This window comes from Balaenoptera borealis (genome assembly GCF_965194805.1).
Source record: "Balaenoptera borealis genome assembly, chromosome: 3".
Lineage (NCBI taxonomy): Eukaryota > Metazoa > Chordata > Mammalia > Artiodactyla > Balaenopteridae > Balaenoptera > Balaenoptera borealis.
Genome location: NC_138866.1, coordinates 4488431 through 4498627, shown reverse-complemented (window position 1 = coordinate 4498627; position 10197 = coordinate 4488431). Strand labels below are relative to the sequence as shown.

At 50.0% G+C, this 10197-nt stretch overlaps 1 pseudogene across 1 annotated transcript; it reads left to right on the top strand.

The window, feature by feature from the left end:
* The first annotated feature begins 209 nt into the window (after positions 1-209).
* LOC309625814 (DNA-directed RNA polymerases I, II, and III subunit RPABC4 pseudogene) lies at positions 210-9323 on the top strand (annotated as a pseudogene). The gene is made up of 2 exons (XR_014249961.1): positions 210-3367; positions 3551-9323. The product of XR_014249961.1 is annotated as a DNA-directed RNA polymerases I, II, and III subunit RPABC4 pseudogene (transcript).
* Positions 9324-10197: the final 874 nt, after the last annotated feature.

Sequence of the window (10197 nt, the reverse complement as noted above, 5' to 3'; positions counted from 1 at the left end):
CAGGCTTATCTCTAGTTGTGGTGTGTGGGCTTCTCTCTAGTTGTGGCAGAGGCTACAGAGTGCGTGGGCTCTCTAGTTGTAGCGCCCAGGCTCAGTAGTTGTGGCGCGCAGGCTCAGTAATTGCGGCACGTGGGCTTAGTCACCCTGCAGCATGTGGGATCCTAGTTCCCTGACCAGGGATCGAACCCACGTACCCTGCATTGGAAGGCGGATTCTTAACCACTGGACCACCAGGTAAGTCCCAAGAATCAAGTGCTCTTAAGTAAACTTTTTAAAACTACTGATTACAAATGTAACACAAGTTTATTGTGTGTGTTTATCTCACACAATAATCTCACTGCCCAGCTCTGTGCAGGGACCACATTGCAGGAACGTGTGGAAATTGACAGAAATGTAGGTATTTGCCTACACAGTTTTTAATAACACATTTATTGAGATACAATTCTCATGGCCTAAAATTCACCCATTTAAATTAAGCGGTTTTCAGTGTATTCACAGAGTTGTGCAACCATCACCACTATGTAATTTTAGAGCATTTTCAACACCCCAACAAGAAACCCTGTACTCAGTAGCAGTCGTGCCCCCATTCCCCAGCCCCAACTAATCTACTTTCTGTCTCTTTGGATTTGCCAATTCTGGACATTCCATATAAATTGGATCTTACAATATGTGGCCTTTTGTGGCTGGCTTCTTTCACTTAGCATAATATTTTCAAGATTCATCCATATTGTAGCATGTGTCAGTACTTCATTCCTTTTTATGGCCATATAATATTCCACTGTAGTTAAACATTGTTTTTAACCTGCTTTAAAAAATAACAACTTAAAAAAGAAAACACGCATATTAGGAAAGTAACACACATCATTGCAGGCAGTCTTCTCTGAAATGTGAGCCCTGCAAGAAGCTTAGAGATCGTGGCAGTGCGCAACTTTGTCATTCATTCATTCACTCTTTCATTTATTCATTCAACAAACACCCGCTGAGCCCAATGTTGAGTTGGGCCCTGGAGACCCAGAGGTGGAGCAGCCCTGGCCGAGACCTTGCCTGGGTCAGTCCAGCAGGATAGCCTGGCCTGAAAACAAACACTTGAGATCAATGCAGATGATCTGAGGAGAGATGGTAACAGCAGGAAGCTAGAGTGAGGGGGACCTTGTGCTGGGGCTGAGGCAGGTGGAGGCTTTCCAAGGAGTTGGGTGGGGGAGGCAGATGGGGCAAGGGCATGGGATGGAAAGGCCTAGCAGCGGGAACAGCATGTGCAAAGGCCCAGAGGCATAAAAATCGGCCCTATGCTTGCCTTTCAAGCAGACCCACCCAATCAGGAAGGCTTGCCTCTCTCTGCACACACCCTCCCCCACTCCTCTCCTAGTCCCTCTTACACAAGCCTATTACCAGAGCGGGTTTCTTAACCAGGCATTCACAGAGAGAACCGTAGGGAGGGGGAGACCAGAGGATAGAGAAGCCAGGGGTTTCTGAAATTGGACAAACAAATTTTACAGCCTCATTTCCACACACCTCTGACTGATATTTACTTTTTCATCAGTTAGGAATGGGGGCAACAAACTTCAGTGGTGTCAGCTGCACCGGTGACTTTGTCACCAACAGAAACCCAGATATTTTCAAATCACATTTCAACTGAAGAAAAATCTTTAAATATCATTTACACTCACTGCTACTTTAAAATGATGAAATTTAATTTAAATTTTATTTTTATTTATTTATTTTTGGTTGCGTTGGGTCTTTGTTGCTGCGCTAGGGCTTCCTCTAGTTGCAGCGAGCGGGGGCTGCTCTTTGTTGAGGTGTGCGGGCTTCTCATTGTGGTGGCTTCTCTTGTTGCAGAGCACGGGCTCTAGGCGCACGGGCTTCAGTAGTTGTGGCCCACGGGCTTAGTTGCTCCGCGGCATGTGGGATCTTCCCGGACCAGGGCTTGAACCCATGTCTCCTGCATTGGCAGGCGGATTCTTAACCACTGTGCCACCAGGGAAGTCCTAAAATGATGAATTTTAGACTTGCAGCTTTGGTCTTTTTATTTAATGTGCTAATAAATAAAATACACTACTACATTGCACACGTGTTTAAAATTTTTTTATTAATTGCTTTTCTGTATAATTGGTTTCCTCCATCTACTCATTTTAAAATACTGTTTAGAGAAGTCCATAGGCTTCCCCCAGACTGCCTCAGGGGTCCGTGGCATGCAAAGTTCAAAGGTACCTGGTCGAGAAAGAGGAAAGTTCTCAGGGGTGGCAGTGGAGGCCCCAGGGGAGGAGCACGGGCACACGGCCAGGGCCCGGACCGTGGGGAGAGCCCGTAAAGGACCTGCCACCCAGCCTACGGAGGGCGGAGACGGGGCTGGTCCTTGCGGGGAGGGAGGAAGCCACTCCGGCCCCTAACCCGGTTAATCGAACCGGACCCCAAAGCCCGACTTGTGAGGATGGTCAAGGCTGCCGCATTTGACAGCCTGCAACGTGCCAGGAGCTCCAAGCACATCCCGTGTTACTTTCGCACCTTCCGATGACACCGGCAGGGAAGGCGAGGCGGAGGTCCCCAGGGCAGCCTGTGGTCCCCTGACGCCGCAAGTCACCCCCACGCTCCGCCAGCGCAGCCTCCGGACCCTGCACGCCTGTCCTGCCCACCCTGAGCGCAGGTGCCACGGGGTGACGGGGCACAGCGTCCGGAGCCATCGCCCTCGTGGGACGCTTGCTGGTGCCGATTCCCCCTGGCCTGGCGGGGCGACTTTCTCAGCTGCTGCCATGGGCCGTCGGACCCGGACGCGACGGGGCGCACCGGCCATGCCGGTGGGGGGAGGTGGGCCCCGCGGGCCCAGATGCGCCGCGGTGCGCAGCCTTGGACAGCCCAGCACTCGGCAGAGATCCCGGGACTGCCACCCGCTCAACAGAGAGGGCCCCTCAAGGCCGGCCTGTAGTGCGACACAATCCCAGCTCCTTTTTTACAGGTGGAGAAACTGAGGCTTGGAGACGCTGCGTGACTAGCTCGAGGTCACACAGTGAGTTGGTGGCAGGGCGAGAAGAACCCAGGCCCCTGAACTCCCCGGGTGGGGCCTCTCCCCACGACAGTCTGAGAAGGCAGCAGGTAGAGCCCATGAGGTGTGATACTAAGGTAGGGGCCAGGTGCACATTTCGGTGTTCCCAAGGTAAGATGTGTGTTGTAAGAGAAGTGAAAAATTTGGGCCCCCAAACAGGGACACACAGTTTGACCCATTATATTTTTTAAAGGGCCGGTGGTGTGGGGTGGGGTCTCAGAGCCAGGCTGCCTGAGTTAAAACCCAGGCCTCCATCTTCCCTGTGACCTTTGATTTAAGAGCTCTGTGCCTCAGTTTCCTTATCTGTAATAGATGTACCTATTCAGGTAGGTTATTTTTTTTTTTTTTTAATATTTATTTATTTATTTGGCCGCGCCAGGTCTTAGTTGCGGCACGCAGGATCTTCATTGTGGCATGTGGGATCTAGTTCCCTGGCCAGGGATCGAACCCGGGCCCCCTGCATTGGGAGCGTGGAGTCTTAACCACTGGACCACCAGGGAAGTCCCCAGGTAGGTTATTAATGCATTTCTAAAGGTGGGAAGAAATGCACCAATAGTTAACAGCGAGATTTGGGGTGATTTAATTTTGCTTTATTTATACTCATACCTGTACAGTGCAAGCTGTTTTATTTCCTGCTCACTGGAAAGTTTCGAAATGCTTGGAACCTGTCTGTCTTAGTTACTGATGTATCCCGGCACTGAGCATGGTGCCTGGTGCACTGGACATGTTTGTTGACTGAATAAGTAAACCATTAACAACAGTGCCCGTCCTCTTGGAACACTCACTTGAGTGAAGAATAATTCTACCCAAAGCCATTTTGATAATATGCAGAAATAGAGAAAGAATATGAAAAACAATGTATATATATGTATAACTGAATCACTTTGTTGTACAGTAGAAATTAACACAACATTGTAAATCAACTATACTTACCTAAAATAAATTTTTAAAAAATGAGAGCAGCACAAAAAAAGAAAAGAAAAGAAATAGAGAGCCACAGGAGGGAGGGGACCCGCAGCTAAAGGGAAGGGCCAGGCTTCCTGGAAGAGGTGATGTTAGTGGCACAAGGGGTAAGGACGTGACAGCCTTTTGTAGTGTGTCCGCATGGACAGAAGCTAGGTGTGCCACAAGCTCAGCAGGGCACAGCATTAGGGGAGGGTGGACAGGTGGTCCAGCCACAGTTGAGGGCCAGGAGCATCTTGCTATAAATCTGGATTTTGCCTGGGGGCAGTGGGGACCCACGCATGCTCTGGAGCAGGAGAGCTAGGATGGAGATGGAGCTTCGGGAAGACTAGCTGCGGAGGCCCAGGGCAGTACCCCTTAGGGTGCCACGATGGTCCAGTTGTGAGGTGGTCTGGTCTGGGAGGAGGGGAAGAAAGGGATGACACCTCTGAGAAAGTTGATCAGGAGTCGAACTTCCCACAGAGCAAACGGCCAGCCCAGATGGCTTCACCTGTGACTCTCACATGCATTTAAGGAACAAAGAGTTCCACTCTTACACAAACTCAGAATGTAGAAAAAGAGGGAAATGCCCCACTCCTTCTGTGAGGCAGTCATAGCCTTGACACCAAAACGTGATAAGGGAAATGGGAAAAAGAAAAAGTACAGGGCAATCTCATTCATGAAATAGATGCAAAAATTCAACATGAGTAACAAACTGAATCCAGCAATACATGAAAAGGATAACAACACAGCCAAGGTGGGTTAATCCCAAGAGTGCAAGCAGATTGGTTCAACATTGGTAAACTCAGCATAATCTATTGCTTTAACAGAAAAAAAATGAGAAGTCATACCATGCTCTCTATGGTTGCAGATGAAATTCAAGATCCATTCATGAGAAAAACTGTTAGCAAACTAGGAATGGAAGGGACTTCCTTGCCCTGATAAAGGGTAGCTACAAAACCCTATAACAAGCATCACATACAGTGCTGAAGCACTGAAAGCTTTCCCTGTGAGACTGAAAACACGACAAAGATGTCCATTGTTACCACTTCCAGTATGGTTCAAACTGTCCTGAAGGTCCTGGCTAGAGCAGTAAGGCAAGGAGAAAAAGGGTATAAAGATTCAAAAGGAAGAAGCAAAATTGTCCTTATTTAGAGGATAGAAAAGTCACAGAACCAACAGATAAGTTACTAGGACACAAAGGTTTTAGCTAGGTTGCTGGATATAAAAATCAATGTGCAAACCCCGCCCCCCCCACCCACCTACGCTAAAAAATTCTAGCTAAAACAATTAGAAAATGAAGTAAGAACAACCATTTACAATAACATCAAATATAAGCCTCTTAAAACATGTACAAAACCTCTTTGGAGAAAATCATAAGACTTGATAATGAGATAAAGAGGCCTCAGTAAATGCTGAGATATACCATGTCCATGGACTGGAAGACTTAACATTATAGAGAGATCCACTCTCCCCACGTGATACATAAGTTCAATGCGATCCCAGGTAAAACCCCAATGGGCTGTATCACAGAGCTCTGCACTGGACTTACCTGCAGGGAGAAGGGAGGATCATGGTCAGGACAGGGCACAGTTTCTGGGGTTCAGCAGTGTTTTTATGGGGGGGGGGAACATTTTCAGGTGAAACTGGTCCATTGCTGTTGGCCTTGTAAACTGATGCATCCCTTTGGGGGCAAAATTTGTTAATTATGTATATCAAGATCTATGAAAATGCTGGAATGCTTTGACCCTGTCATTGCTCTCCTGAGAATAATGCAAAAGAAAAAAAAAAAGTGATTTATTCCTTGCCAATGTTATTTTTAATACTGAAAACTGGGAGGAAAAAGCCCCTCAATATCCAGCAACGTGGCTTGAATTCTGGCCACCTACTAGCTGCTTGACGTCAGGAAAGCCCCCTCTTCTCTGGGTTCGTTTCCTCCTGTGTGGAATGCAGGGAATGGTGCCCAGCCCTCCGAGTGACTGCAAGGCACCTGGCACCCAGTCAACAGCCCCCTGAAGCCTTTCTGGAGTAAGCATGCCCCATGCTTCCGGGGGACGACTCTCCTGAGGTTGATGCAGCCAGCTGGGCTCGGCTACCAGCCCAGGTGCACTGGAGACAACGTCCCCTTGGCTGCAAAACCCCACCATTCTGCTCTGCTCAGCGCTTCCCGACCACCCCCGCTTCCTGCACCCCAGTGCTGTTCTACCAGCCGCTTCAGCTTCCCAAGCACCCATCTCCACACCCCCTCCAGAGGGACCCCGGCCAGGGCCAGCTGCTGCAGCTCACCAGAGTGGACAGCAGCACCTGGCTACAGCACAGCACCTGCTCACACACCTGCCGGCCCTGGGCTAGACCCGGCTTCAGCGCAGCTGCCCGCCTGCCCACCGTCACTCCCGTCTGTCTGGATCAACTGCCATTTCCTGCATTTCCTGTGCTCTGGCCGACTTGGCAAGGCACAGGGCGAAAGAGAGGTGGCCCCTGGCCTCTGGGCTCATGAGCTCCTGGGTAAGTTAACCACAAGCCTCCAGGCTGGTGGCTGTCTTCCATGAGGATGGCCTCCACAACCAGCTGAGCCCACCACAGAGGCCCCATCTAGGAGCCCCCACCCTGGTCCTGCTGAGGAGTGCTCCTTGGTCTGCAGTCTCCCCACCCTGGGTCCTGAGCCCCTGGATGCTACTTCAAGTTACAGATAAAAGGCCATGTAGAAACTAGCGAAATGGGCCACGTTGTGACTTTTTGGGGGTATTTTTCACAGATATCACAAAATAAGTCCATTTCAACCCAGAGGGGACCGACTTACCCAAGGTCACATGGAGTTAGCAGAGATAAATAGAATCCAGGTCTCTGATTGTGGGCTAGGGCCCGCCCCCTCCTCCCCCTGGCGCCAAGCTAAGGTGCTTTACATACAGAACCTCACCTCATTCTTACAACTGCCCTGAAAGCCAGGCCTGTTTCCCCACTGGGGCTCAGAGAGGTTAGGTCACCTGTCCAAGGTCACACAGCTAGTAGAGAGTAAAGAAGCAAGGGTGGCCCTGTTCTTCCTAGTCAGTGTCCAGCCTGGGTCGCATTTAGGACGCAGCCACAGAAGCAAAGAATTGTCAAGCTGGAGCAGGCAGGCACTGGAGAAGTCCAGCTCATCCACGGGCAAAGCCCAGCAGGACACAGCAGTGAGCGGGAATCTGTTTGGAGGCGTAGACAAGTCTCTCCGTGCTATGTGGGGACAACAATGGATACCCAGAAGGATGTGCAACCCCCAAAGCGGCGGCTGATGATACGTATCTGTGGAGAATGTCCCACAGAAAATGAAATAAAATCCAGGGATCCAATCCGATGCAGAGAATGCAAATACAGAATAATACACAAGGAAAGGACTAAAAGACTGGTAGTTTCTGACGCTCGATGAAATGTGGAATTCAGAGGAATATCTCCATTTGTATTTGGATTTGCTGTTAATGCTGTATAGCTTTTCATTAGTGTACTTTATGAATACAACATTATACACATGATTTCATTTGAAAAACCATATTGTATTTAGGTATCTATTAATAGTTTATATTGGGCCCGGGTTTGATCCCTGGTCGGGGAACTAAGATCCCTCCAGCTGCAAGGCGCGGGCAAAAAAAAAAAAAAAAAGAAGAAAGAGTTTATACTGTACAGAGAGATTATTTTTTAGTTCAATTAAAAAAAAAAAAAAAAAGCACAGCAGATGCGGGGCTTCCCACGGCTCGCACTTAGTGGCTCCTGCAGCGTTTCCCTCCACAACCATAAGGTAAGGCGGGGTCGGGCTCCCGTCGCAGGGTCCAAAGCCACTCGAACCCACGAGCCCACACAAGCACGGGCTGCTCGGCCTCCTCTCCCCTTGCTTTCACACCCTTTTGTCCCAGTTAACTCCTGTGCCTTGACGGAAAGCTTTAAGGTCATTTGGAAGCGCGGCAGTGCAGATTCCCACTGGAAGGGACGGCCGGCCTACTGTAGCTCCAGGAAGGCGCCTCTGTCCTGTGTGCCCCACTTGCCTCTCCTGCAAATCCAGGCGGCTTCCTCACCTCACCTGGATCCGGAGGCAGTTGTTCCACTCCAGAAATAGCTCGTATTTGTTTTACAACTTTTGAGCTGATACAGATTCCAGCCTCATTTTAAGGCAGAGGAGTTTCTTTGTCCCTGAGGTAGGCCAGAACCTGCCCTGAGGACAGAGCCACACCCATGACCCAGGTCCTGCTAGAATTCCTTGATGGGCTTTGGGATCAGAGCTTTGTTAAAACCAACCAACAACTAGGTTTAAGGGGTGGGGGGGAGGGCGGCCAGGTGTTAAACCACCCCCAGGTATATGCAGTGTGTAAATGATAGGCTGAGTTTAAAGCAGGAAGTGACAGCTAGTTAGTTCTACCCCTTCCCTGACCCGTTTTGCATTGGGAATTAGAAAGACAGAGGCTCTGGGAAGGAAGTCACTTTAGTCCAGATCCCATATTAAGCACCTCTCTGTGCAAGGCCTGGGAAACTAGCCCCTTGCTAACAATGGAAGGAGGAGAGAGAAACAACAGGTACCCAAGGCAGTACAGAACTACACGCCACGATGCTGCAGAAGGGAGAAGGAATAATGCAGAGGGGTTGCTGCCCAGTGCAGATGGTGAGAGATGGCTCTGTCTTGGCCAGGCCACTGTAACACAGTACCATAGGCTGGGTGGCTTATAAACAACAGATATTTATTTCCCACAGTTCTGGAGGCTGGAAGCCTGAGGTCAGGGTGCCAGCACGGTTGGGTCCTGGTGAGAGGTCTCTTCCTGGCTGCAGATGCCCGTTTTCTCACTGTGTCCTCACAGGGCAGAAGGAGCAGAGGAGCTCTCTGGGGTCCATTAGGGCACTAATCCCATCCACAAGGGCTCCACCCTCATGACCTAATCACCTCCCAAAAGTCCCACCTCTTAATTAATACCATCACATTGGAGACTGGATTTCAACACATGACTTTTGCTCGGGGAAACATTTAGTCCTTAGCAGGCTCTCTCTCTGCAGTGGTTATATTTCTTATTTTATTTATTTATTTAAAAAATAAATTTATTTATTTATTTATTTATGGCTGCATTGGGTCTTTGTTGCTGCATGCGGGCTTTCTCTAGTTACGGTGAGCGGGGGCTACTCTTCATTGCAGTGCGGGGGTTTCTCTTGTTGCAGAGCACGGGCTCTAGGCGCGCGGGCTTCAGTAGTTGTGGCTCGTGGGCTCTAGAGCGCAGGCTCAGTAGTTGTGGCGCACAGGCTTAGTTGCTCCATGGCATGTGGGATCTTCCTGGACCAGGGCTCGAACTTGTGTCCCCGCATCGGCAGGCGGATTCTTAACCACTGCACCACCAGGGAACCCCTGCATTGGTTATATTTTAAACCGACGGGTTAACACAGGGAATTAATTTACAAAATCACTGGATGGGCTGAAAACAATGGGCCAGAGATCCAGGAATGGCTGAACCACGAAAAAGGGCCCAGACCAGGAAGGCCACCACTGGGATTGCCGAATTCAAAGGTGTGCAGCAGGGAGTTGACCCAGGGATCAGAAAGCAGGGTGACGGCTGGAGGTTCAGCCGTGGATGCGCTGGTGTCTCTGTGATCTTTCTCGCCAGAAAACCAAGTGCTGGGAAGCCTGGCACGGAGGGGTGCTTAATATGGGAACTGGACTGGAAGTGATTTCCCTCCAGAGCCTCTGTCTTTCCACTTCCCAACGCAAAACAGCCCTCAGCGTCAGGGAGGGGATAGAACGAATGAACAAATGAACGAATGAACGAATCAACTAACGGCACTGCCACCTCCTGCTTTAAATTCAGCCTGTCATTTACACACTGCATATGCCTGTACACAGCAAAGCTGACACTTTATTTCAGCCTTCCAAAATTGAGCATCTGATCGAAGAAACACAATTTTCACCCAGAACCCCAGAGAGTCTGGGAAGCAGAGCAGGGAAGAAGGTGCCCAGCCCATCCTCCTTCCCAGGAGGCAGAGGGAGAAAATCTCCCCACAGACCCGACGCTGCTGGTCCAGGGGCTGGATGGGGAGGGAGGAGGCCTGTTCCCAGCTTTTGGTCGGTGCAGTGGGTGGGCGGCGGGGGAAGCGTGGAGCTGGGGGGCCGGAGAGGGCCAGAGTTCAGCTCCCACAGAGCTGAGTCTCTGGGCCTCCTTCCCAGGCCTGTATTTCACAGGGCAGTGGGAAGCTTTTCTGTAGAAGATCATTGATCG